We start from the raw sequence: 26,381 nt of genomic DNA, 5'->3' as shown, positions 1-26,381 counted from the left end.
TGGGTTCCTCATGAGTTGACCGACAACAACCGTAATCAACGAGTCACAATTTGCAGTTTGCTCCTCTCTCGTCAAAACCGTTTGCCGTTTTTAGAGCAAATTGTTACCGGAGATGAACAATGGGTGCTATATGTTAATTTGAAAAGGCGGCCTCAATGGTTGGACAAAAATGAGGCTCCACAGCCCACGCCAAAACCTGACTTGCATGCGAAAAAAGTGATGTTGTGTGTTTGGTGGAATTTTAAAGGAATTCTTCATTATGAACTTTTACCATCTAACCAAACCATTACAAGTGCAGTGTATAGTGCCCAATTGGAAAGGTTAGCCCAAGCTTTAAGAGAAAAAGAACCCGCGCTGATTAATCGGAAGGGCGTAATTCTTCACCACGATGACGCACGACCGCATACTGCAAGAATCACTGCTGAAAAACTGCGCCAGTTGGAATGGGAAGTTCTCCCTCAACCTGCATATTCTCCTGATATTGCCCCTTCCGATTACCATTTGTTTCGTTCTTTGCAAAACTTTCTTCTTGGAAAAAAATTTAATAATGAAGAATGCCTCAAAAATGCATTGACCGAATTTTTTGCATCAAAATCACAAGAATTTTACAACAGAGGGATTAAAATGCTTCCTGAGCGTTGGGCACAAGTAGTAGAAAACTACGGCAACTATATTGTTGATTAAACTTTGTTGTATTGTTTAAATGAATTCGATTTAAAAAAGTATTAGAATACGACATTAATTATTACTAGACCTAATAGGAGCTCAGCAGCTGTGACTTGAAGCTGGAGCCAGAGCTCACTTCCCGTTTAGAAAGTCCAGGCCCGTGAGAGTGCGGCTCCCCCTGCTCTGCCTGTGTCTGCATGTGCCCCCAGCTCCCTGGACAGTGTGAGCCCGTGCAGACCGACCCTCAGAAAAAGGACCCTTCCCCGTCTCACTGCTTGCGACACGGCGGCGCCTGGTGGAGGGCCCATGAAGGCCGTTTCCATGCCTTCCTGCCGCTCTGGGTCAAGGACTAACTGACTCCCACATCTCCTTGTGAAGAAAAGCCAGTGATGAGCTATGGCCGCGTGGGGTTCCTCTGATGGATCGGGGCAAATCCATGGAAAAGGTCTCCCTGTCCCGCTGCACAGAGACCCTCAGTGAGTCCTGGAGGCATTTAAGGGTCGGGGAGAGGCCCACCCGCCCTTGTGGCCGCCCTGAGGGCTCAGGCCTCCAAGAGGACGTGCCTGCCCGTGTGGAGGGAGCAGCAGGAGGAGCATGAAGCGGAGCATGAGGACGGGCGGGGTCGCTGCAAACTCAGGACAGAGCCTGAGTGAGGAGGAGGTGCTTGCAGAGGAGCAAGGAGAGGGGTTTCGGGAGACAGAGCCCCCGTGACGAGGCTGTGAGGACGGTGAGGACTGGAGTGTGATGTGAGCGTGACTGACAGAACGGTGCCGAGTTTGAGGACCGGCTGCAGATAGAGAGAAAAAAGAGACACAAAAGAGAAAAGGAAAAGAAAGGGGGGGAAAACCAAACAACTCTCCTCTACAATTACCTTCATTTCAGAAAATAATGACTTTCAAATATCAAAAAAGAAAAGTCATCATTTTAGGATTAAGGATAATGTCTCACTTACAAAAAATATCATTTTAAGAAAAACTCACCTCATTACATTTATTTCGTTCATTTCACCCATATTACAGACCAGCATTTGTGGACCTCTATTATTTTACCACCACATGACACATGAAATAAAACTAGGTTATACTCTTACAACCATTAACTTAGACCAGCGTTTTTCAACCGCTGTAGTGTGCCGCGAGATGTTGCCTGGTGTGCCATAGGTGCAGACAAGACAAGAATTTTATAATTTTTCACTATTTTGTTTACTTAATATTTCATAATAAAGTAATTATAAAATACTTTCTTTGTGTTTATTTGATTCCTATTCAAGAGAATTACTTTATATATAGTCAATATAGGCACAGAGTTAAATTTTTTAACATTTTCTAATGGTGGTGTGCCTCGTGATTTTTTTCATGAAACAAGTGTGCCTTTGCCCAAAAAAGGTTGAAAAACACTGACTTAGACCATAGCTCATGAGCTCACATCAGCACATTGTGCTTCGCCATTAAGTCAAAAATCCCTGTATAAGGACACTTCCGCTCCCATCAGTTTTCTATGCATTTTAAGAAATACTGATCGCATCTGTGGCTTCCTTTGAAAGCTCGTCCCAATGGCACTGTAGCTAATTTCAATGTCCCAGGAATGCGGCAGAAAACACTGACTCCTCCCATCGCTCTCACTTCCCGGCACCGCTCAGCGGCCCCACCGCAGGGCGCGCTCGCTCTCCTTCCCAGGCGACACTTCCACGGCATCCCCACCCGCAGGTCCAGCCATGAGACTGCAGGCCTCCTCCACACCCTGGCAACGCCTCTGCCGCCAGCTCTCTGGAACCCTAGCAAAGCATCACCAGCACCTTCCAGACGTGAGTCAACGGCCACCGAAAGGAACCCAAGTTGCCCATCCCTATTTACTTGTTCTGGTCAGCATGCTATCAGACTGCAGGTAGGTCCCAAAGAGAAACGCTGCCACGTGATCCTATAGTTCCAAACGAGCTCTTCACAAAGGAACACGGAGGCACAGACTGTTGCTAGGAGAAATTAGAATCTAAAAGATTCACAATCCGAGTCCTGGATTGGCTGTGTGGCCTGAAGCCAGTTATGTGACCCTTGTACTTTGGTTTCTGCACCTGCGAGCCGGGAACATGAGCATCCCGGACTTCTGGAACTGCTGTGAGGACTGAGTTACCCACACACAGAGCGCAGAAGCGAGGCCGTGCGTGGTGGCCACAGATCCCGACTGCAGGAGAGAGGGAAGAGGTCACCTGCTGCAGAAAGCAGCTCGGGGTGCTGGGCGGCGGCACGGCTGCAGAGCTGAGTGTGTGCCTCCCCCAAGCTCACCACAGCGCGTCACGCTGGAGCTTGCATCCACAGGAAGGAAGTGTCTGCACTGTTAACAGACAAACCCTACACCCAGGAGGCTTTCTTACCTTCCCAGAGAGCAGTGGTCACACACTCACAAGCACAACTGGAATTCTATGTGGCTTGGAAAAATGGTGATGCAAGTCCATGGAAAGCAGTGTATATTTGTACAATCGACTGATTACCAAATGAGACCAGGTCTAAACTGGGGGACAGACCCTAAAAATAGCCTAATTGAAACATGAGTAAAAATCCAAAATCAGAAGTAAAGCCCTAGCTGGCCTGACTCAGTAGTTGGAGCACCGGCCCATGGACTGAAGCACATGTGTCAAACACAAGGCCCGCGGGCCAAATCCGTCCCGCCAGGCCTTGCAATGTGGCCCGCACCGCGCTGTCATCACTGCACTCCGCTGCGTTTCCATCACAATGACAGTTTATGACTGTTCAGTAAACCATTCGGCCCGCGATTTAGGCTGGATTTTAGATTTTGGCCCCTTCTCTGATTGAGTTCGACACCCCTAGACTGAAGGGTCCCAGGTTCAATTCTGGTCAAGGATACGTGCCTCAGCTGCAAGCTCGACCCTGGCCCCAGGCAGGGCACGTGCAGGAGGCAACCAATCTATATGCCTCTCTCCCATCGGCGTTATGGGTGAGGATTAACAAAAAACACACACAAATAAAAAAAGTTAAAAGAAGAAATTGCCCTAGCTGGTTTGGCTCAGTGGATAGAGCGTTGGCCTGTAGACTGAAGACCCTTTTGTCTCTCATGCTATCTGATTCCAATGCATGGGTATGTGTTTCTTTCATTTATACTGCGTGGGACAGTGTGCTTCCATTCTGGAAGGCCAACCACACATTATTCTTCTACCGTCCACTTTCTCTTATTCTCATTTCCATCTCCCATCTCTCAGGGCTGCACTGTGTGACTTCTTCATTCATATACTTCAGTTCACAATTCTGTCTTCTGCCATGTTTAATATGTCTACTCCACATATATTGGATTAGTTTTTTGTTTTTTTTAGTAATTCTTAATTGCTGAAAGGATTACATATGCCCCTTTTTTCCTCCCATAGACCCCCTTGAGATTTTTATTTCAACTTCTTTACATTTCTGAAAGTTCTACTTGGATCACTTTGATACTTTGTTTTGTATTATTAATTTTTATTCTATGTGTATTTCTTCAAATATTTCATATATTATTACTAGGGGCCCAGTGCATGAATTCATGCACCTTGAAAGGAACTGGGGCCGAGAGGCTGCGGTGGGCACAGGGATGGATCTTGGCCCATCCTCCAAGGCTCCAACTGGCCCTTCCCACCGCGGCCCCTGGTCTCCCGCCACCACCGCTCCGCTGATGGCGCTGGTCCCACTCGCACCTGCTGACTGCGCAGAGGGATTGGGGCCGGCATTGGGCACTGGCAGTGGGTGTGAGCACTGGGCGTGCAGGAGCAAAGAATTTCAGTAACCACCAGAGGCTTGCCCCAATGACAGTGACCAGCACCCTGCCATGGTCTGGCACCCCTGCTCACCTACTCCACCATACTACCTACGCCAATGCCCACCATGTTCTATGCTCTGCCGCCTGCTGCTGACACCCACCATGATCTGCATGCGCCCCAGGACAGTCAGCGCACATCATAGCGACCAGCTGTTCCATCGTTCGGTCTATTTGCATATTATGGTTTTTATATAGATACACTAGAGCAGTGTTTCCCAACCTTCTCTCATGATGAGAATCACCTGGTGGAGTTGTTAAAACACAGATTCCTGAATCCCAACTAAGAAGTGCTAAACTAGAATTTTTGAGAACATATAGGTAAAATTGCATACCTAACTTAGTGCTCTGTATATAAAATCTGTCTTAGAGCACTAGTTAAGTATACAATTTTACCTATATGTTCCCAAAAATTCTAGTTTAGCACTTCTTAGTTGGGATTCAGGAATCTGTGTTTTAACAACTCCACCAGGTGATTCTCATCATGAGAGAAGGTTGGGAAACACTGCACTAGAGGCCCCCCACCGGTGCATGATTGGGGCTGAGGAGGGATTGTGGGAGGGCTTCAGGGCATGTCCGGATCCCAGCAGCAAGCTAACCTATCAATCATAGTGTCTGCCCCCTGGTGGTTAGTGCACATCAGATACACTTTAGAGCAGTATCTTAATTTTTAGTGCACCAAAGTGATCACAAGAAACCATATTTACTGTGACTTATCCAGCATCTAATTGGAGTGCAATTGGAGAGCTTTTTAGGAGCACCCAATATTGAGGACACAGGAGTCCCTCCCTCCTTTTTTCTCCAAAATATATATTTTTTTATTTCAGAGAGGAAGGGGGAGAGAGAGAAAGAGAAGAGAGAAACATCAATTATGAGACAGAACTGGCTGCCTCCTGCACACCCCATGCCAAGGACTGAACCCACAATCCAGGCATGTGCCCTGACCGGGTATCAAACTGTGACCTTCTGGTTCTTAGGTGGACACTCAAACATGGAGCCAGGCCCTCCCTCCTCTTTCATCCTCCACAGTAGGGGTGTCGAACTCAATCAGAGAAGGGGCCAAAATCTAAAATCCAGCCTAAATCGCGGGCCGAATGGTTTACTGAACAGTCATAAACTGTCATTGTGATGGAAACGCAGCGGAGTGCAGTGATGACAGCGCGGTGCGGGCCACATTGCAAGGCCTGGCGGGACGGATTTGGCCCGCGGGCCTTGTGTTTGACACATGTGCTCCACAGAGACAGTGTGTTCTGGACGGCGCCCATGACCATGTAAGGCTCTAGCTCACGTGCACATCACCACACGTGCATGGCTGTCCCCATTTATTTGGATTACACTTCAGCTTGGAGACCAAGTAACTTTTCCATAATACAGCTCTTCAAAACTAGATTCAGGAGGATCAAAAAACAACCAAAAGACAACAGACTATACACACCCTTCAAAACTAAATTTCTGCTGTCAGAAATGTATGCAGTATATTTGCACATATTATACGGTAACGCAAAACACAAAAGGAAAACCATCCTACCTTCTGTGGAAACTTCTTGTTTAAATTTTGTATTCAGGCAAAATATAAAAACATTTGGGGGTTTTTCTTGGAGTATATGCAACTTTAAGAAAATTTCTTTCATTCAGTATAAGATTGATAATAGCTTCACCTGAAAAATAAAAAGGAAAAAAATATTTTAAGTTCTGCTTTTATAAAGTAAATTACCAAAATGGCAGATAAAAAGAAAGCAAAAATCAGTATCTTTACTTAGTATTCAAATTATCAGAACATTTCAGGATGAAGGAATGAAAGCTCCGTTGCCTCTATTTGTGTTAGAGAGCGTGGTGCCGATGGCGTACACCCAATCCCGTGTCTGGTTAATGAGCTCATTTGTTGGAATGTCACACACAGATTTCAAAAATGTGGGAAGGATGTCTATGGAGTTGTCCACTTTAGTAACTTTATGTATTTACTTATTTTTATCCTCACCTGAGGATATCTTTCCATTGATTTGTAGAACGAGTGGAAGAGAGGGAAAGACAGAGAGAAATATTGGAGAGAGAGAAACACATAGGTTCGTCGAGCCCTAACCAGGGCTTGGGCCAGAGAGGAGCCTGCAAACCGGAGACCCTTTGGTTCACAGGCTGACACTCTATCCACTGAGCCAAACTGGCTGGGGTCGGTTTAGTAACTTCACTCTATCTCCTCAAGAAATGCATATTCCTGTCCTGGCTGGATAGCTCAATTGCTTAGAACAGTGGTCGACAAACTGCAACTCGTGAGCCACATGTGGCTCTTTGGTCTCTCGAGTTTTTAGCAAAGGCCAGCTTAGGAGCACCCTAATTAAGTTAATAACAATGTACCTACCTACACAGTTTAAGTTTAAAAATTTTGGCTCTCAAAAGAAATTTGAATCATTGTACTGTTGATATTTGGCTCTGTTGACTAATGAGTTTGCTGATCACTGGTTAGAACATCGTTCCAATATACCAAGGTTGCCAATTCAATCCCAGTCAGGGCACATTCAAGAAACAGCCAATGAGACCGGCATGGCTCAGTAGTTGTGTCGAACTATGAACCAGGAGGTCACAGTTTGACCCAGGCAGGGCACATGCCCAGGTTATGGACGTAAGGCAGCTGATCAAGGATTCTCTCTCATCACTGATGTTTCTCTTTTTCTCTTCCTCTCCCGTCCTCTCTGAATTATATATATATTTTAAAAGGAATCAGCCTATGAATGCATAAGTAAGTGGAACAAAACTATGTTTCTCTCTCAAAAAAAAAAAAAGCAGCATATTCCTGGTCATAGGTGACTGATAACCCATCACAATGTCTAGAAGCATCTAAAAGTGCTCCAACAGTGACCTCTACATACCAGTTCCAAGTCAGGTGACCAGCACTGCCTGATGAAATGACTGGACACCTAGCCCGGGCAGCTCACTTTGCACTTGCATGAAAGTCATGATTTACCACTGGAAACTGGTCTTCAGCCATTTCCTTCCCTGGAGACATGCATTCCCTTATGACCCCCCCAAGAAAAGTCCGCCTCTGGACCAACAGCCAGCAAGGCTTAACAACAAGACTGTACACACAGCCCACAAAGGGCTGCACCAAGACTGTCCACCTCAGGTAACTGGGAAAGCTGTGCTACTGGGCTCTGCCAGGACACCTAGCACACAAAACTATTCCATCAAATGAGGGAAGCAGCTAAAATGCAGAGAAGAAGCAGGACACAAAGGAAGAAAATGGAGGAAAGTAAAAGAATAGACATTGAGTTCAAAACCACAGTTAAAAGGTTTTTCAAGAATTTCCTAGAAAAGGCCGATAAAATAAATGAGACCTTTGAGGATATGAAAAGGAATCAACTAGAAATAAAGAATACATTGTCTGAAATAAAAAATATTATACAGAGTCCTAAAAACTGGAAGATCGCAAAAATCAAGACAAAGATTTGGAACACAAAGAGCCAGAGGACACTCCTCCGCAGAAGCAAGAAGAGAAGAGAATCTAAAAAGTTGAAGATAGTGTAAGAAACCTCTGGGACAACTTCAAGCAAACCAACATCAGAATTATGGGGGTCCTAGAAGAAGAGAGAGAGCAAGATACCAAAAGCCTATTGGAAGAAATAGTGACAGAAAACTTCCCCCACCTGGTGGAAGAAATAGACTTACAAGGCCAAGAAGCACACGGAACCCCAAACAAAAGGAATCCACAGAGGACCACACCAAGACACATCATAATTAAAATTCCAAGAGCAAAAGACAAAGAGAGAATATTAAAAGCAGCAAGAGGGAAGCAGTTAGTTACCTATAAAGGAGCACCCATACAATTGTCAGTCGATTTCTCAAAAGAAACCATGCAGGCCAGATGGGAATGACAAGAAATATTCAAGGTGATGAATAGCAAGAACCTACAGCCAAAACTGCTCTACCCAGCAAAGCTATCATTCAGAATCGAAGGCCAGATAAAGAGCTTCACAAATAAAAAAAAGCTAAAGGAGTTCATCACCGCCAAACCAGAATTATATGAATTGCTGAAGGGGGTTCTTTAGGAAGAGGAAGAAGATAAAGATAAAAATTATGAACAACAAATACATAACTATCAACAAGTGAATCTAAAAACCAAGTGAATTGCCGGCACCGGTTTGGCTCAGTGGATAGAACGTCAGCCTGCGGACTGAAAGGTCCCAGGTTCGATTCCGGTCAAGGGCATGTACCTTGGTTGCGGACACATCCCCGGTAGAGGGTATGCAGGAGGCAGCTGGTCGATGATTCTCTCTCATCGATGTTTCTAACTCTCTATCCCTCTCTCTTCCTCTCTGTGAAAAATCAATAAAATATATTTTTTTTAAAAAACACAAGTGAATTAAAAACCTGATGAACAGAATAAACTGGTGAATATAATAGAATCAGGGACATAGAAAGGGAGTGGACTGAAAATTCTCAGGGTTAAAAGGGTGTGGGGGGTGCAGGAAGAGACTAAACTAAATCTGTGCACCTATGGATGAGGACAATGGGGGGTGGGGATAGGGCAGAGGGTGGGGTGGGAATCTGGTGGAGGGGAGCAATGGAGGGGGTAAAAAAGAGGAACATTTGTAATAATCTGAACAATAAAGATTTATTTAAAAAGAAAAAAAACAACCACCTCTGCTTTCTCTCTCCCCAGAACGGGGTCAGCATTCTCCTAGGTCCATGGCTATTTTAAAAACCACCTTATTCCTTCATTCTAAAACCTGTTTTTGATCTCTTTGCTACAGGGAGCAAATTTACCTCCCGACCTGCAACAACGGGAGGGTGGAGGGGGGGGGAATTAAAGTGTAAAATATATGGGACAGTTGGAAGGAAGGAAGGAAGGAAGGAAGGAAGGAAGGAAGGAAGGAAGGAAGGAAGGATGGATTGATTCCAGAAATGACATAGATGATAGAATTAATAGAGACATTTAAGCAGTTGTCCTAACTGTGTTCCATATCTTCAAAAAACCTAGAGGAAAGATTAGACATGTTAAATAGAGACATGAAATATACACAAAGACCCAAATAGAATAATAAAAATACTCAATCCCCAAAAAGCAGGAAAGAGGCCGAAACCAGTTTGGCTCAGTGGATAGAGAGTCAGCCTGCGGACTGAAGGGTCCAGGGTTCAATTCCGGTCAAGGGCATGTACCTTGGTTGCAGACACATCCCCAGTAGGGGGTGTGCAAGAGGCAGTTGATCAATGATTCTCTCTCATCGAGGTTTCCAACCCTCTATCCCTCTCTCTTAATCTCTGTAAAAAATCAATAAAATATATTTAAAAAAAAAAAAAAAAAAAAAAAGCAGAAAGTGGGAAAAGGGACCAAGAACACAGTGCACTTCTCCTGTCAGCCTCCACCCGAGGCCCCACAGGGGGACCTCCACAGGACACGACGTGGCTGTTTCCTCCCACCCTCTCTGCCCACCCCGACACTTACCACCGCCTAAGCAGGCGGAGGGTCTCATAGCTGACTGCCCTGGACCCCTGCCTGGAACTCCCCTCCTCCCGCCTCCCCACTGGGCAAGGCCCTGCCAGCTCTTCAATCCAAAGTTCAACCACAACACTCACGTCGAGCCTTCCTAAGTCTTCCTCAGGATTCACACAAGTCTGTTTACACATCTTTTAGAAAATCACATTATAATAACTGGCTTTAAATATTTTTATTCATTTTAAGCCGAAACCGGTTTGGCTCAGTGGACAGAGCATCAGTCTGTGTTCTGGAAGGTCCCGGGTTCGATTCCGGTCAAGGGCATGTACCTTGGTTGCGGGCACATCCCTGGTGGGGGGTGTGCAGGAGGCAGCTGGTCGATGTTTCTCTCTCATCAATGTTTCTAGCTCTCTATCCTTCTCCCTTCCTCTGTGGAAAATCAATAAAAATATTAAAAATAAAAAAAAATGCCGGGACCGGTTCGGCTCAATGGATAGGGCGTCGGCTTGGGGACTGAAAGGTCCCGGGTTCGATTCCGGTCAAGGGCATGTACCTTGGTTGCAGGCATATCCCCATAGGGGGTGTGCAAGAGGCAGCTGATCGATGACTCTCATCGATGTTTCTAACTATCTATCTCTCTCCCTTCCTCTCTGTACAAAACCAATAAAATACATATTTTTTTAAAATAAATATTTTTATTCATTTTAAATTATGAAAATACAAAAAAAATCCACAGAAGAGTATGACAAAGACCCAAATGTTGAGATTTAATAATTGTTAAGAACTGTTCATATATGCCTATTTTAAAAAACTACACATTTCTAATACATTGAGAAACTGACAACCTTCCACTCCCTTCCTCCTCAAAGATAATCATTAACTTGCAGCATCATAATCGCATTCTTTCCCTGCTCATGTGTTTATAAGTAATGCACTGTTTTAAGAATATGCTTTTAGCCCTAGCTGGTTTGGCTCAGTGGATAGAGCATAGGCCTGTAGACTGAAGGGTCCCAGGCTCAATCCCTGGCAGGGGGTGTGCAGGAGGCAGCTGGTCAGTGATTCTCCTCCTTGCTGCTTCTCTCTCTCTTCTTCTTCTCTGAAATCAATAAAAATACTTTTAAAAAATACATACTTTTATAGCACATACATGTGCTCTCCAAGTTTTTTAAGATCAACTCTGAACTTTAGGAAATTGTACTGACACAGGTAGCTTTCATTTGAATTTGGTTTTAAGATCAACTCTGACCTTTAGGAAAAGGCACTGCATCCCTGCAAGGCCTCCCAGGCCGCCTGACTCGTTACCATTACAAGCGAGGCTGCCTGGACCTCTACGCACGTGTCCTCCTGCGCAAGTGCCTCTCAGCTGTTCTTCACTTGGACGCAGATCTGCTGGGTGACAGGAAAGACACCTCCCAGACCAGCCGACAAGAGTCCATCAGAGATTAGAACTTACACCCGCGCACCAGTCCGGTGCAGCTCGGTGGAAAGGCAGCTCACCACAGCCCCGTCCGCAGGGCAAAGTCTTGGGACTGGCCCAGGTCACAAGGTTAATGAATGGCAGTTCTAGAACTTCAATCCAGGTTGGCTCACGTGACCCCAGATTCTGGCCCAGTCGATAAAGAGGAAAGGGAGGTACCCACACGGGTGCAGAAGGAGTGAGGAAGGTGGGGAGAGGTAACAGGAAGGTCCTGCCCTGGCTGTGGGCTGGCAGACAGAAGACAATTCCTGAAGAGGAGCTCCAAAAGGTGCGACTGTCACAGCAGCCGAGAGGCATGGGAAGAGGATGGACAAACAGAGCCTACCCACAGAGCCGACCTCTGGCAGAGAAGACAGGTCCCGAGGCCCCCCGCAGCCCCCCGGAGGGAGACGGGGGCAGGCCACAAGCCCGGAGCAGCCTATCTTCCAGCTGAGGACACACCACCAGTTCCTGTGCTGTGGCCTCTGCAGACAGAGCTAAAAATGCTGACCTCCTGGCGGGGTATAAGGACTGGCTGGGCTAAGTCCTGTGCTTGGAAGCAGGCCTGGCCGGAGTGCCTGGGTACGGTAGCTCTCACAGCGCCATGGAGTGGAGAGTGACTTTTGCAAAGTGGTGGCCTGGTGGCTGAACCTCAACTCCAGGTGCAACCGCCTGGCTGGACGCTCAGCCCCACCACTTACTGACCTACGTTTCTTAAACTCTGTGTCTCAGTCTCCCCACCTGTAAAACTCGGGTGACGAAAGTATATACCTCCCAGGGTCAATGCGAAATGAAACAAGATCATCTACCAAATGCTCAGCACCTGCCTGGCAAACAGGAAGTGCCAGGGAGTGCTGGTCAGAGGCTTCCCTGAGGAAACTGGGCTTGAGTCCACTTGTTTTACATTAATGGCCACCACCTCAAGAGGGGCTAGTTTCTGTCCCTTAAGACAATTGTGACAAATGTCAGATAAGCACAGTTCTGTGCAGCCGCCTCCATCAGGAAGTGACGTCCACCTGCCCACCCTGGGCTCCTGGCCTGCCGCAGCCACCGCCAGGGGCCGGGGAGAGGACCAGGTGCAGTTCGGAGCCTCCGGCTTCACGAGGCTTCACAGCTCCACCCTCAGCCTCTTGGACTCGGGTGGCCAGTGTGTGCAGGCCCGGCGGGCCTCCCTAGGGTGCCAGGGCCCTGCAGAGGCCTGCACACTGGCCACGGCCCGATCATATACGGAAGTGGAGAGGAGCCATCTGGCTGAACCCACAGACTCATGACCGGAAACCAAGATGGTTGTCTTAAGCCACGCATCACTGGGACGGTCTGTTGCAATAGATAACTAATATCACCACCACGCTATTCCTCCTACTCTTTCCTTCACCCTCCAGCAGGCATACCCCCTGAATTCACAGAAAAAGGAAAAGGTCTCACTGGGACCTCTGCTATTCCTGCCTCCCTCCTGCTACGCTGGAAAAGGACCCTGAGCTCCCAAAGGCCAGCCGCTCCCCCACGCTGCAGGCCCTCCCCCCACACCTTCCAATGCTGCTGCTCCTGTGTTTCCGCAGGAATCTCCAGTGCCCTCCTGTGTACACACGCACACACCCTGCCCCACAGACGTTTCTCCAATCCGTTCACGGCAAAGCTTCCTCAAGGAACTGTCTGCTCTTTTGTCCCCAGAATCACGGGAAGAGGGAAACAGAAATATGAGCTGGACACTGAGGGCACTCCCACTGCTCATAGGGGGGCATCAGTGCTTAGGTCAGACCACACTTACACAGCACGCTACTGGAGGAAACGCCAGAGGCACACAGGATGGTTAAAAACTGAAGGGGAAATTGAACAAAGAAGGGAAAATCCCACTCTGGCCAGTATTGATCAGTGGTTAGAGCACCAACCCACACAAGTTCGATCCCAGTCAAGGGTACATATTTGGGTTGTCTCTCTCCATTAATGTTTCTCTCTCTCCACCCCGCTCTCTCTCTTCCTTCTACTTTCTCTAAAAATCAGTGGAGAAAATAACCTTGGGTGAGGATTAACAACAACAAAGAGAGAGAGAGAGAGAGAGAGAGAGAGAGAGAGAGAGAGAGAGAGCCCAAAAATCTTCATTAAAATTCCTCCCAAATCCTTAGCTGACTCCTGAGCTGCACATGGTAAGATGAGATGCCAAGAAATCTAACAGAAAAGAAGTCAGACTCATAGAAACGGAGCAGGAGTGGCTGCCAGGGACGGGGGTGGGGGAAGAGGTGGTTAAAGGTGCAAACGTTCCACTATGAGATGAACATGGTCTGCGGACCAAATGGGGACTGTAGTGATGACACCGTGTTGTATAACCGAAATTTGCTAAGCAGATACAACTTCAATGTTCTCACATAAAACATGTGAGGTGACGGGTATAGTTAACTAGATGGGAGAATCCTTTCTCAATGTATGTACATGTATATAAAAGTATGATGTACTTTAAATATCTTACAATTTTATTGGTCAGTTATGCCTCAATAAAGCAATAAAGCTGAGAAAGAGAGAGATACACACAAACTCACACACACCCGACCAGGCAGAAAGCAGCTGCTGTGAGGTGAAAGAGATAAGTAAGGATTTCAACAGTTGTCCAACACTGGGTGACAAATTTTGGATTTTCTGTTCTACCAGATTAGGAGGGTTTCCCACTAAAACCCCAGAAGGGCATGGTTTAGGAGTAAAAATCGTGTTCCAGAACTGAGGGCTGTGCTCTAACACATAGGGCAAAAACCAAACAGACCCGAAAAGCTTCACAGGATCTAGATCACATGTGTCAAACACAAGGCCCGCGGGCCAAATCCGTCTCGCCAGGCCTTGCAATGTGGCCCGAACCGCGCTGTCATCACTGCACTCCACTGGGTTTCCATCACAATGACAGTTTATCACTGTTCAGTAAACCATTCGGCCTGCGATTTAGGCTGGATTTTAGATTTTGGCCCCTTTTCTGATTGAGTTCGACACCCCTAATCTAGATGCTCTCCCAGTAATTTAACAGCCGGCCCTAGCAAAAGTAAATACTCTTTAGCGAAGATAACCTAAAACAGAATCTCTAGAATGTACTGTCCACAAGCCCATTATACAACAAAAAGTTACTAGACATGCAACATAGAAAAGTGTGACCCACGATCAAGATAAAAAAAACAATCTACAGAACCAACAAATGACCATATGTTGCAAGTGGCAGATGACAACTTCAAAACACAATTAAAAATATGTTAAAGGACTTTGGGGAAAACAGGGCAGAAGGGATGAGCAGGTGGAAAATTAGCAGACTTGTGAACTTGAAAAAAGAACCAAAAGGAAATGCAAAAATTAAAAGTATAATACCTGGAATTAAATGTCACTGGATAGAATTAATAACAGAATGAACACAGAATATACTCATGTAAACAGTGAGAGAAAATAATTTTTAAATTACAGCCACGCTCAGCACCTGTGGGATAAAATCAAACAATCTAAAATAGATGTCACTGGACTGCCAAAAGGAAAGGAGAACGAGACAACAGCCAAAAAGTTTCCAAAGTTGATTACATACGTCAACCCAGAGAGCCAAGGGCAGAAGTAAATCCCAGGAAGGATAAATACTAACACACCAAACTCATAAAATTACCATCAAACTGAAAAAGAAAAAAAAAGTTTATAGAAATAGAGAATTTACTTAATAAAAATAAATAAAATGTCTTTTTTTAAAAATATATTTTTATTAATGTCAGAGAAGAAGGGAGAGGGAGAGAAAGCAGAAAAATCAATGATGAGAGAGAATCACTCATCAGCTGCCTCCTGCACACCTCTACTGGGGATCGAGCCCACAACCTGGTCATGTGCCTGACCGGAATCGAACTCGGGACCCTTCAGTCCCCTGGCCAATGCTCTATCCACTGAGCCAAATCAGCCAGGGCTAAATAAAATATCTTAAAACACACACACACACACACACACACACACACACACAAAACAGCAGGAGAAGATGTCAAGTGAACAATAAGAATGACAACTGGCTGAAACTGGTTTGGCTCAGTGGATAGAGCATTGGCCTGCGGACTAAAAGGTCCTGGGTTCGATTTCGGGCAAGGGCATGTACCTTGGTTGCGGATACATCCCCAGTAGTGGGTGTGCAAGAGGCAGCTGATGGATGTTTCTCTCTCATCGATGTTTCTAACTTTCTATTTCTCTCTTCCTCTCTGTAAAAACTCAATAAAATATATTTAAAAAAAAAGAAAAAAGAAAAGAAAGAATGACAACTGACTTCTCACCAGAAACAAAACACTATGAGAGACAGTGGAGACACTTCTTTAACTGGCCAAAAGAAACAATTGTCAACCTATTGATAGAATTTTATAACCAGCAAAAGTATCCCTCAACACTGAAGGGCAAATATAGACATTTTTAAACAAAAGCTGAGAAAATCTGTACCCAGCATACTCACAACCTAAGAAATACTGAAGCCCTAGCTGGTTTGGCTCAATAGATACAGCATTCGCTTGTGGATTGAAGAGTCCCAGGTTCCATTCCAGTCAAGGGCATGTAACTCAGTTGCAGGCTCCTGGCCCTGGTCAGGGACATGTAGGAAGCAACCAATCGATGTGTCTCTCTCACATCGGTGTTTCGCTGTCTCTCCCCCTCCTTTCCATTCTCTCTAAAAATCGATGGAAAAAATATCCTCAGGTAAGGATTTATAAATAATCTAAAAATAAAGAAATACTGGCCCTAACCGGTTTGGCTCAGTGGATAGAGCGTCCGTCTGCGGACTGGAAGGTCCCAGGTTCCGATTCCGGTCAAGGCCATGTACACTGATTGCGGGCACATCCCCATTAGGGGGTGTGCAGGAGGCAGCTGGTCGATGTTTCTCTCTTATCAATGTTTCTAGCTCTCTATCCCTCTCCCTTCCTCTCTGTAAAAAATCAATAAAAAAATATTTTTAAAATAATAAAAAAATAAAATTAAAATAAAAAAGAAAGAAATACTGAAGGAAGAGCTTCAGGCTGAGGTCAATGATGCCACCTAGAAATGTGATCTGCAAAAACAATGAAGAACTTCCCAACTCATTCTCTGGGGCTAGTTACCCTGATACCAAAACAGTATAATCTGAAAATAAAGTTGTATGCAAGCAAATATCTATATATATAAAAGGCTGAGTGACTGACCATACATATGTCTGACCGTCCACCAGTGTAAGGATGGCACACTTTATGCTATAGATGTGAAAGAGAGGAGAATATAAATGAGAAGTCACACCGATATTTATTAGGTTACTATAAAAATGTCACCTGTCTGTCAACCCATAGGATGTTTCGCTTACATTTTCGGCAATCTGATAAAAAAGATCAATACTATTTGATAATAATACACTCATTAATGGTGGTGATGATACTGTTACATTATTAAATAAATATCAAATTGTAACACTTCAAATAAAACAAATGAAAAGTGTATAGAATTAACGAATGACAAGCATCTTAACAGCACAAAACATGGCCAAAAACATTTACAATTCAAGCAAAACAGTCAACTTTAATATTCTATAATATTTCTAAATAAACAATATAACATTTTATATTTTTTTAAATGTTTGTAAAAGTCATTAAATTTAAAAAATGAACGTCTATTTATGTATGCGTGGTACATATGAGGCACACTGGCAATTTAAATGCAAATACATATGAAGCTCTCGCTGGCGCCGATTACATGCGTCTGTTTCAACCTGTCATTGTAGATCGCGAATTTGGTTGTTTTTATTGACACTGAATTGTAGTTCCTTAACATTGATAATAATGGAAATCAACATTGACAAGAAAATATATCTGAAAAACGATTATTGGCACATTCTACCTTTGAAGCTGAACCCTGGACAATGGGATATGCAGATACTAGAGGCCCGGTGAGGGCGGGGTTCCTTAGTCTGACCTGCACCTCTCAGTCTGGGACCCCTCACTCCTTACTGCCTGCCTGCATGCTGCTCCTTAACGCTGCCAACCATGAGCCGGCTCTGGCTGACCGGCGCTCCCCGTGGCAGCGCACTGACCAGCAGGGGGAGCTCCTGCGTTGAGTGTTTGGTGGTCAGTGCGCATTGTAACAGTCGCTTCGGTTGTTCTGCCCTAACGGTGACTAAGGCTTTTATTATATATTATACACTAGGGGCCCGGTAAACGGATTCACGCACCTTGAAAGGAACTGTGGGCTGCAAGGCTGCCGTAGGCACAGGGTTGGGTCTCAGCCCATCCTCCATGCCCCCGCCCAGTCCCTCCTGCTGTAGCTCCCAGTCCTGTCTAGCAACAGCCCTGCTCCCGCCACCTTTGCTCCAGTGCACTGATGGCACCAGCCCCACTCGCACCTGCTGACAACATGGAGCGATGGGGCCGGCATCAGCAGCGGGTACAAGCAGTGGCTGCTGCCCCAATTACCTCTCAGGAGCAGGGGGAGGTGGAGAAGCCCTCAGGGGCTATCAGGACCAGCACTGGGTACCAGCAGCAGGTGCAAGAGGAGCCAGCACTGGCAGTGGATGTGAGCGCCAGGCAGGAACACAGCATGCAGGAGCAAAGAATTTTTAGTAACTACCAGAGGCTCACCCCCATGACAGCAACTAGAGTCCCACCTTGTTCTGGCATCTCTACTCATCTGCTCCACCATCCCACCACAGCCAACGCCCACCACGTTCCACCATGGCCCCTGGTGGTCAGCACATCACAGCGACCAGTTGTTCAGTTGTTCCGCCATTCAGTCTATTTGCATATCAGCCTTTTATTCCATAGGATACTATTTTGACATATAATTTTTTGCAGTAATGTAATTACCACACGTATCTTTCTTGTAATTAATTTCCTTTCAATGTGCACAAATCTGTGCACCAGGCCCCTAGTCTCTTATGAATACAGATGTAAAAATCCTCAACAAAACACTAACAAGCCAAGTCCAGACACACATAAAAAGGGTAATACACTACACCAAAAGGATTTATCCTAAGAATGCAAGATTGCTTTAATACCTGGAAATCCATTAATATAACACACCATATATCAATAGCATAAAGGACAGAAACCAAGTGATCACCTCAAAAGTTGCAGAAAAAGACACTCTTTCCCTTCAACACAGCCACAGGGAAATAAATGCATATACAAACCTTACGTACCATGAATCCAAACATAAATGTCTGCTGCTAACCCAGGGAAACAGAACCAGGGATTTCGTGAACACAAACCAGAACCATCATTTATGGACTTTGCATTCCTCCCTGCTTCTTCCTGTCAAACACTAAGCCTAAGGCCCCCTGTGGGACTTGGTGGCCAGAATGTCAGCGAGCCTAGTCAGACTACGCGGTTGAGGCAGCCCTGGCCCTGCACCTCCGTCTCCCCCTGGAAAATCAGCCACAGCTTCAAACTCAGCTCTAGCTGGTGGGGTTGGAAGGGTGACAGGGCTGTCGTATTATTTTGTTTGTTTGTTAATCCTCACCAGAGGACGTTTCCATTGATTTTTAGAGAGGGTAGAAAGGGGAGAGAGTCGAGAGAGAGAAATGGTTGATTGCTTCCTGCACTAGGGCCAGGGATGGAGCCTGCAATCAAGGTACCTGCCTTGGCCAGGATCAAACCCAACATCTCTCAGTCTGCGGGCTGACACTCTGACCACTGACCTAACCGGCTAGGGCTGGCAGGGCTGTTTTAACCTAATGTTTTAAGGGACACCTGCTTGTTTAGACTACTTTCGTGACTGAATTTTACAAGATCTGTGCTCTGGGGCTTTCTTAGTGAAGAACAATAATTTTAAGATGAACCTTAAAATGTTCTATATGGGAAGAAAAAAAAGTTGCAGAAAAGACAAACGGATAAAATCCAACACATTTCATGGTAAAAACATTCCACACATTAGGACTAGAATGCAATTTTCTTAACCACTGAAGGCCCATTATCTCCACTCCTATTCAACACTGGATTGGAGGTCCTTGCCAGTACAAAAGTGCAAGAAATAAAAGGCTTAACACTGGGGGAAAAATAAAAGTGTCCTTATTTGTAGATAATGATTATATAGATAGAAAACCTAAAAGAAGCCGAAACCGGTTTGGCTCAGTGGATAGAGGTCTGCCTTTGGACTGAAAGGTCCCAGGTTCAATTCCGGTCAAGGGCATATACCTTGGTTGCAGGCACATCCCCGGTGGGGGGTATGCAAGAGACAGCTGATCGATGACTCTCTCTCATCGATGTTTCTTTTTTTTTTTTCCTTTTTTTTTTTTATTTTGTACAGAGAGGAAGGGAGAGAGTTAGAAACATCGATGAGAGAGAGTCATCGATCAGCTGCCTCTTGCACACCCCCTACTGGGGATATGCCCGCAACTAAGGTACATGCCCTTGACAGGAATCGAACCCGGGACCCTTCGGTCCCCAAGCCACAACGGACACTCTATCCATTGAGCCAAACCGGTCTCAGCTCTCATCGATGTTTCTAACTCTCTGTCCCTCTCTCTCTTCCTCTCTGCAAAAAATCAATAAAATATATTTTTTTTTAAAAAGAAAAGAAAACTTAAAGGAATATACAAACACACTATGAGAACTAAGTGAATTGAGCAAAGTTGCAGGAAACATGATCAGTACACATAAACCAAGTAAATAAAAAAATAATAAAAGTATTTTAAATAACATTAAAAATATCAAATATCTACAAATATAATGAAAAAAGAGTATCATCATACTGAAAACTATAAACAATTGCTGAGAAAAATTAAAGATTTAAATAAATGGAGAGATATATCATGTGCACATATCAGTAGACTCAACATTAATTCAATTCTAGAATTAATCTACAGATTCAATGTAATTCCAACCAAACTCTCAACAAAAATTTTTGTGTGGATTGAAAAGCATATTCTAAAACTTGCAGAGAAGTCTGTAGAAAAATGAAAGTGAAGGTCTTACACTACCTTATTTCAAGACTTACCATTAAGTTACAGTAATTCAGACAGTGTGGTGTTGGCACAGGATAGAACATAACAGAAAGCCCAGAAATAAACCTCTACACACATCTTCAAGAAACTTATAACAAAGCCTCCAGTGCAATTTAATGCAGAAAAGAGTCTTTTCAACAAATGCTGCAAATACATAATCCATATGGAGAAAGAAAGTACCCTGATTCCACCAAACCTAAAAAGTAAGATGCAACATGACCCAGCCGGTATGGCTCAGTGGTTGACATCAACCAGTGAATCAGGAGGTCACGGTTCAGATTCCTGGTCAGGGCACATGCCCAGGTTGCAGGCTAGATCCCCAGTAGGGGGCATGCCGAAGGCAGCTGATCAAAGATTCTCTCTCATTGATGTTTCTATCTCTCCCTCTTCCTTCCTCTCTCTGAAATTAATAAAAATGTATTTTTAAAAACATGCAAGATGGGTCATTCAGAAAGTAGATCAGGCCTGGCCAGTGTGGCTCAGTTGACTAAAGCATTGTCCTGTACACCAAAAGGTCACAGGTGGATTCCTGGTCAGGGCACAAACCTAGACCATGGGTTTGGTTCCTGGTTGGGGTACATAGGAGAGGCAACCAATGGATATTTCTCTCTTACCCCTCTCCCTCTCCCTCCCTCCCTCCCTCTCTCTCTCTCTCTCTCTCTCTCTCTCTCTCTTTCTCTCTCACCCCTCCCAATCTCTCTCTAAAAAAAATCAATGAAAACAATATATTTGGTGAGGATTAACCAAAAAATAAATAAAAGCAGATCAGCATTTGCTTGCAGGTGAGTGGCAGGGAAGGATGGGAGAGAAAATTTGGGGGGTGATGGATATGTACACTATCTTGACTGTGATCATTTTACATGCACATACATGTATCAAAACTTTAACAAAAGATGCAGTTTCTTTAAAGAGAAAAAGATGAATCATAAACCTGCATATAAATGCTACCACTATAAAGCTACAAAAAAATACTAACATACTTTTACTTTATCCGAACTAAAATATTTTGTTTGAGACACTACTGAGAAACAAATAGGCAAACCATAAATAGGAAAAAATGTTCACTCCTCACTTCCTTTCCTCCTCCCACTCCTTCACTACATATATACATATATACATATATATATATATATACACATATATATACACACACACACACACACACACACACACACAGCTCATAACCAGAATATATTTTTATATTTTTATTGATTTTTAGAGGAAGGAAAAGGGGGAGAGAGAAAAACATTGATGTGAGAGTGAAACATCAATCATCTGCCTCTGCACACTCCCCACAGGAGATCAAGCCCAAAACCTTGGCATGTGCCCTGTCTGGGAATTGAACCAGAAACCTTTCAGTGCACGGGATGATGCCCAGCACAACTGAGCCATATTGGCCAGGGCCAAAATGTATTTTTTTTAACTTCTAAAAATAAATATTAAAAAGACATACACTCCAATAAAAATAAAAAAGAATGAGCAAAAGACCTGACACTTCACAAGAGATAAAAAGATGGCCAACAAGCACATGAAAAGCTGCCTGCCGTTTACTCATCACAGAATAACAAAGTGAAACACAGTAAGACACCACTACCACCTGAATGGCTGAAATCAAAAAGACTGAATACCAAGTGTGGATGTGGAGAAACTGGGAATCCCCTATATTATGGCAGGAGTAAAAAATGGTACCAATATGGAAAACTGCTTAGCAGTTTCTATAAAAGCTAAACACACATCTATGTTATGACCCAGCAATCCCACTCCTAAATATGTGCTCACAAGAAATAACATGTCCACAAAATAATAACATGATATAAAAAAATTATATAATCCATACATGCATAAGAACCCTCGGGCCGAAACCGGTGTGGCTCAGTGGCTAAAGCGTCGGCCAGTGAACTGAAAGGTCTCGGGTTCGATTCTGGTCAAGGGCATGTGCCGTGGTTGCGGGCACATCCCCAGTAGGAGGTGTGCAGGAGGCAGCTGATAAGATGTCTCTCTCTCATCGATGTTTCTAACTTTCTATCCCTCCCTTCCTCTCTGTAAAAAATCAATAAAATATATTTTAACAACAACAACAAAAAAGAATCCTCAGACTTTAGTCAGAATAGCCAAAAAGTTAAAGCAACCCAAATGTCCATCAATAGAAGAGAAATAAACAAATGATAGTTTCTGCCCTGACCAGTTTGGCTAAGTGGATAGAGCGTCGGCCTTCGGACTCAAGGGTCCCAGGTTGGATTCCGGTCAAGGGCATGTGCCTTGGTTGCGGGCACATTCCCAGTGGGGGGTGTGCAGGAGGCAACCAATAGATGATTCTCTCTCATCCTTGATGTTTTTATATATCTGTCTCCCTCTCCCTTCCTCTCTGAAATCAAGAAAAATATTTTTAAAAAGTTATCAGAGTTATATATTTAAGATCTGTACATTACATTGGGTATAAAATACTAATACTTTTTACACAGTGGAGTTTTTTAAAAAAATAAGACTGTACGATTACATATTCCGTGCTAACACGAGGAGGCCTGGTTGCTGTACCTGGATATTACATGATTTCCGAGAGGACGTGGGTGAGAGTGAAACTGACTTCCCAATACAAACTGGATCTTTTGCTTTGTCTTCTGCATGCAGATCACCATGTGTCTGACCACTCATTTATTACTGTGACCTTGGGTATGTTACTTAATTTGTTTGTGCTTCAGTGTCCTCATATGAATATTAACAGGAGTATTAAGAGAAACTACACATTAAATTGTTTTCAGAATTAAACGATTATCAGGTTAGATGCTGAAATGTAGAATTTAGCACTGGTTTTCATTCCGGTTTATAGTAAGTTCTGCACAAGTCATATCCCCACTTTATGTCAAAATGTTGTATCTCACAAGGCTACAAGAATAAAGGTATAAACACTTTGTTAAAAATAAATAATTAGCCCTAGTTTGGCTCTGTGGACAGTGTCACCCCACAGACTGAGGGTCACTGGTTCAATTCCAGTCAAAGGCATGTACCTCAGCTACAGGCTCTGTCCCCAGTCCTGGTCCCCAGCCCTGGTTGGGGTGTGTAGGGGAGGCAACCAATTGATGTGTCTCTCATATCGATGTTTCTCTCTGTCCCGCACTTTCACTCTCTCTAAAAATCAATGGAAAAATATCCTCGGGTAAGGATTAACAAAACGTTGTTGTTGTTGTTGTTGTTGTTATTATTATTATTATTATTAAATGGGATATAGACCAGTTGTTGTTGTTATTATTATTATTATTATTATTATTAAATGGGATGATATAAACCAGTGGTCGCAAACTTCGGCTCCTGAGCCACATTCGGCTCTTTGGCCCCTCTTCCACAAAATGACACATTTGGGCGCACGTACAGGGTGACTGAAACTTCTCGGCCCATGCGCAGAGTCGGTGTTCAGCTCTCAAAAAAAATTTCAATCGTTGTACTATTGATATTTGGCTCTGTTGACTAATGAGTTTGCCGACCACTGGTCTGGACAATACACACTAAAAAATATCAGGACCTGCCCTGGCCAGGGCTGCTCAGTGATCAGAGCACCAGCCCATGCACTGAAAGATTAAACAGTACTTTTAAAGCTAACCTTTCCCTTAACCAGAACAAGGGGGTGAGGGGACGGGGGAAGGCTTTAGGCCACTGCCCAAGCGTCTTATAGCTCCGTCTCTTCATGTGAACACGCGAGGAATGGTGGGCCCCACACCCCAGGGCTCGGGGAGGACTAAATGAAGTCCATTACACGGAGCATTTAACACATGCGCCCTGTGTCTGTGAGTCAAAGGCCATGCCCAAGGCTGTAGCCACCATGCCTGCTGGGCTTCCCTCGGGCTCCAGTCTCCTGCGAGAGGCGCACCAAGTCAGCCAGGAGAAAGCCTTCCTTTCCACCTCCACCTACCATGCCCTGCTCAGTCCACCAGCCTGTTCCACCACCCCGTCCTCTCCTCCCCTCTGATCAGCAATTCCCAACAGCTCTCCCTCCCAAACCTCCCAAGGTGACCACCACGGTCTACACCACACCACCACACCCACTCCCAACACCTTGGGCATGTCCCACGTCCCACAGGGTGACAACGGCACCAGGGAGCAGCCCCAGGGGACGGCCAGTGCTCTCACCGGCGCTCCGGGCCACACACACACACGTCGGATCTGGGTCCCCAGGAGGCGCCCCAGGTCTCGGCACCTGCTGTCCCTGCAGCCCCGCCAGGCTCCGTCCCCGGCTCCTCTCACAGCTGCTGCTGCCCGCCTCCCGGGGCTTGGGAGTTAGAAAAGCCCACCGGGAAGAGCCGAGGGAGGGGTGGGGAGAGACGCGAGCAGCTGGCACGGCTGGCCACGGCCTGGGAAGCGGGAGGCCAAGGGCATGGCAGGAAGAGGCCTGGGGGAGGTGAGCGGCGGGGGGACCAGCGAGCAGGGACCGGAGCAGGGACCGGGCCGGTGGGTCCAGGAACGGCCCGCGGGAGGGAGGGTGCGGGACGGGGCTGAGCTGCAGGTGGCGGGGGACGGGCCGGGCACCGGAGCCAACGGAGGCTCAGGACCGGTGGGTGGACAGCCGGGCGGTTAGGAGGCCAAGTGCCAGGCGGGGGCCGTTCAAGGCGGCGGTGGAGCCGGAGGGAAGGCGCCGAGCGTGAGAGAGGGGGCGGCGGCGGGGGAGGAGGGGCAGCAGGGGCCGGCGCCCGGCTCCCTCGGAGCCCGGAAGCGGGGCCGCTAGCGGGACGGAGGGAGGGCAGCGAGCAGGGGGCGGGGAGTCCCACGCAGACGGGCAGGGTCAGGCACGGACGCGCGGACACGGCGGTGGAGAGATGGGGAGACGCTGACGGGGCGGGCGTCCCGGGGTGCACACCGACGGCATGTCATTGACGGGAGGTCACCGGCAGGGGAGGGGGCGGGCACTGACACGGGGACACGGACACCGGTGGACACGCCCGGGCACAGAAGGGCGCGGGCGCGGAGGAGTCTGCGGGCGGCGGCCGCACTCACCTGCCCCGCGGGCCGGGCGTCGCGGCGGCTCCTCGGAGACCCGGGTGGAGGCCAGGGTGTTGGCGGAGGCGAAGCCCGGGCAGCCTGGGGCGGGCCGCACGCACATGGGCCCGGCCCGGCGCCTACTGACTCGGCGCCCACGGACACTGCGCGGGCCGGCGGGCGGCTCGGGACCGGCGGGGGCCGCGGGAGGCGCTCGGGTCACTCCAAAATGGCGGCTGCGGGCCGGGCGCGCGCACGCCGGCGCGGGGGCGGAGCCTCGCGGGGCACGCACGCTGGCGCTGGGGGCGGGGCTTCATGGGAGGGGGCGGAGCATCGATGGGGCGCGCACGCTAGCGTGGGGGCGGAGCCTCGCGGGGCACGCACGCTGGCGCTGGGGGCGGGGCTCCCTGGGCGGGGGCGGAGCATCCAGGAGCGCGCATGCTAGCGTAGGGGCGGAGCCTCGCGGGGCACGCATACTTTCTCTGGGGATGGGCTTCACGGGCGGGGGCGGAGCTTCGTGGGGCACGCACGCTGGCGCGGGGGCGGGGAGTGGGCGGGGCGCTGTGTGGCTGGGCCCGCTGCTCACTTGGACCGGTCCGAGCCCGAGCGGCTCAGTGCGGGGTGGCCGGTGCGCGAGCATGCAGACGGGCGTTGGGTGGGGTGGGTGGGAGCAGCTTTCCTTTTTTTTAAAAAAAAATGTATTTTATTGATTTTTTACAGAAAGGAAGAGATAGTTAAAAACATCGATGAGAGAGAATCATTGATCAGCTGCCCCCACGGGGGATGTGCCCGCAACTAAGGTACATGCCCTTGATGGGAATCGAACCTGGGACCTTTCAGTCCGCAGGCCTACGCTCTGTCCACTGAGCCAAACCGGTTTCAGCAACTTTCTCCTTTTATTCCCCCCTCTGAGGTTTTGCTGAATCTCTGTATCAGCGTAGGTAACTGGTTATGGGACAGTACATTTGCGGTGATAAGTTTCCTACTACAACGACAGCATCAGACTCCCCCTCCAGAAAGAGGGCACACACCTGGGGCTGGTGTGTCTCCGTTCTCCAGGGCGCTCTGCGCGACGGCTGCAGTCCTCTCCCCATGGGGCGAAGGGGTGTCCCCTGAACTCCTTGGGCACG

The 26,381-nt window shown here is 46.7% G+C and overlaps 1 protein-coding gene across 6 annotated transcripts in view; it reads right to left on the bottom strand.

The window, feature by feature from the left end:
* Window positions 1–25,502, bottom strand: part of PPP6R2 (protein phosphatase 6 regulatory subunit 2) — a 56,433-nt gene extending 30,931 nt beyond the window's left edge. For 3 of the 6 annotated variants that reach the window (XM_036430114.2, XM_036430118.2, XM_036430121.2), the window contains exons 1-2: window positions 25,270–25,502; window positions 5,990–6,119 (exon numbers count right to left, since the gene is read on the bottom strand). The gene's annotated coding sequence lies outside the window, so the exon portion shown is untranslated. The remainder of the gene's footprint in view (window positions 1–5,989; window positions 6,120–25,269) is intronic. The other 3 variants (XM_036430120.2, XM_036430119.2, XM_036430116.2) reach the window with 3 other exon arrangements.
* Window positions 25,503–26,381: the final 879 nt, after the last annotated feature.

Source organism: Pipistrellus kuhlii, unplaced genomic scaffold (assembly GCF_014108245.1).
Source record: "Pipistrellus kuhlii isolate mPipKuh1 unplaced genomic scaffold, mPipKuh1.p scaffold_m20_p_101, whole genome shotgun sequence".
NCBI classification, from domain to species: domain Eukaryota; kingdom Metazoa; phylum Chordata; class Mammalia; order Chiroptera; family Vespertilionidae; genus Pipistrellus; species Pipistrellus kuhlii.
The sequence above is the reverse complement of the archived record's forward strand: the minus strand, read 5'-3'. Positions and strand labels throughout refer to the sequence as shown.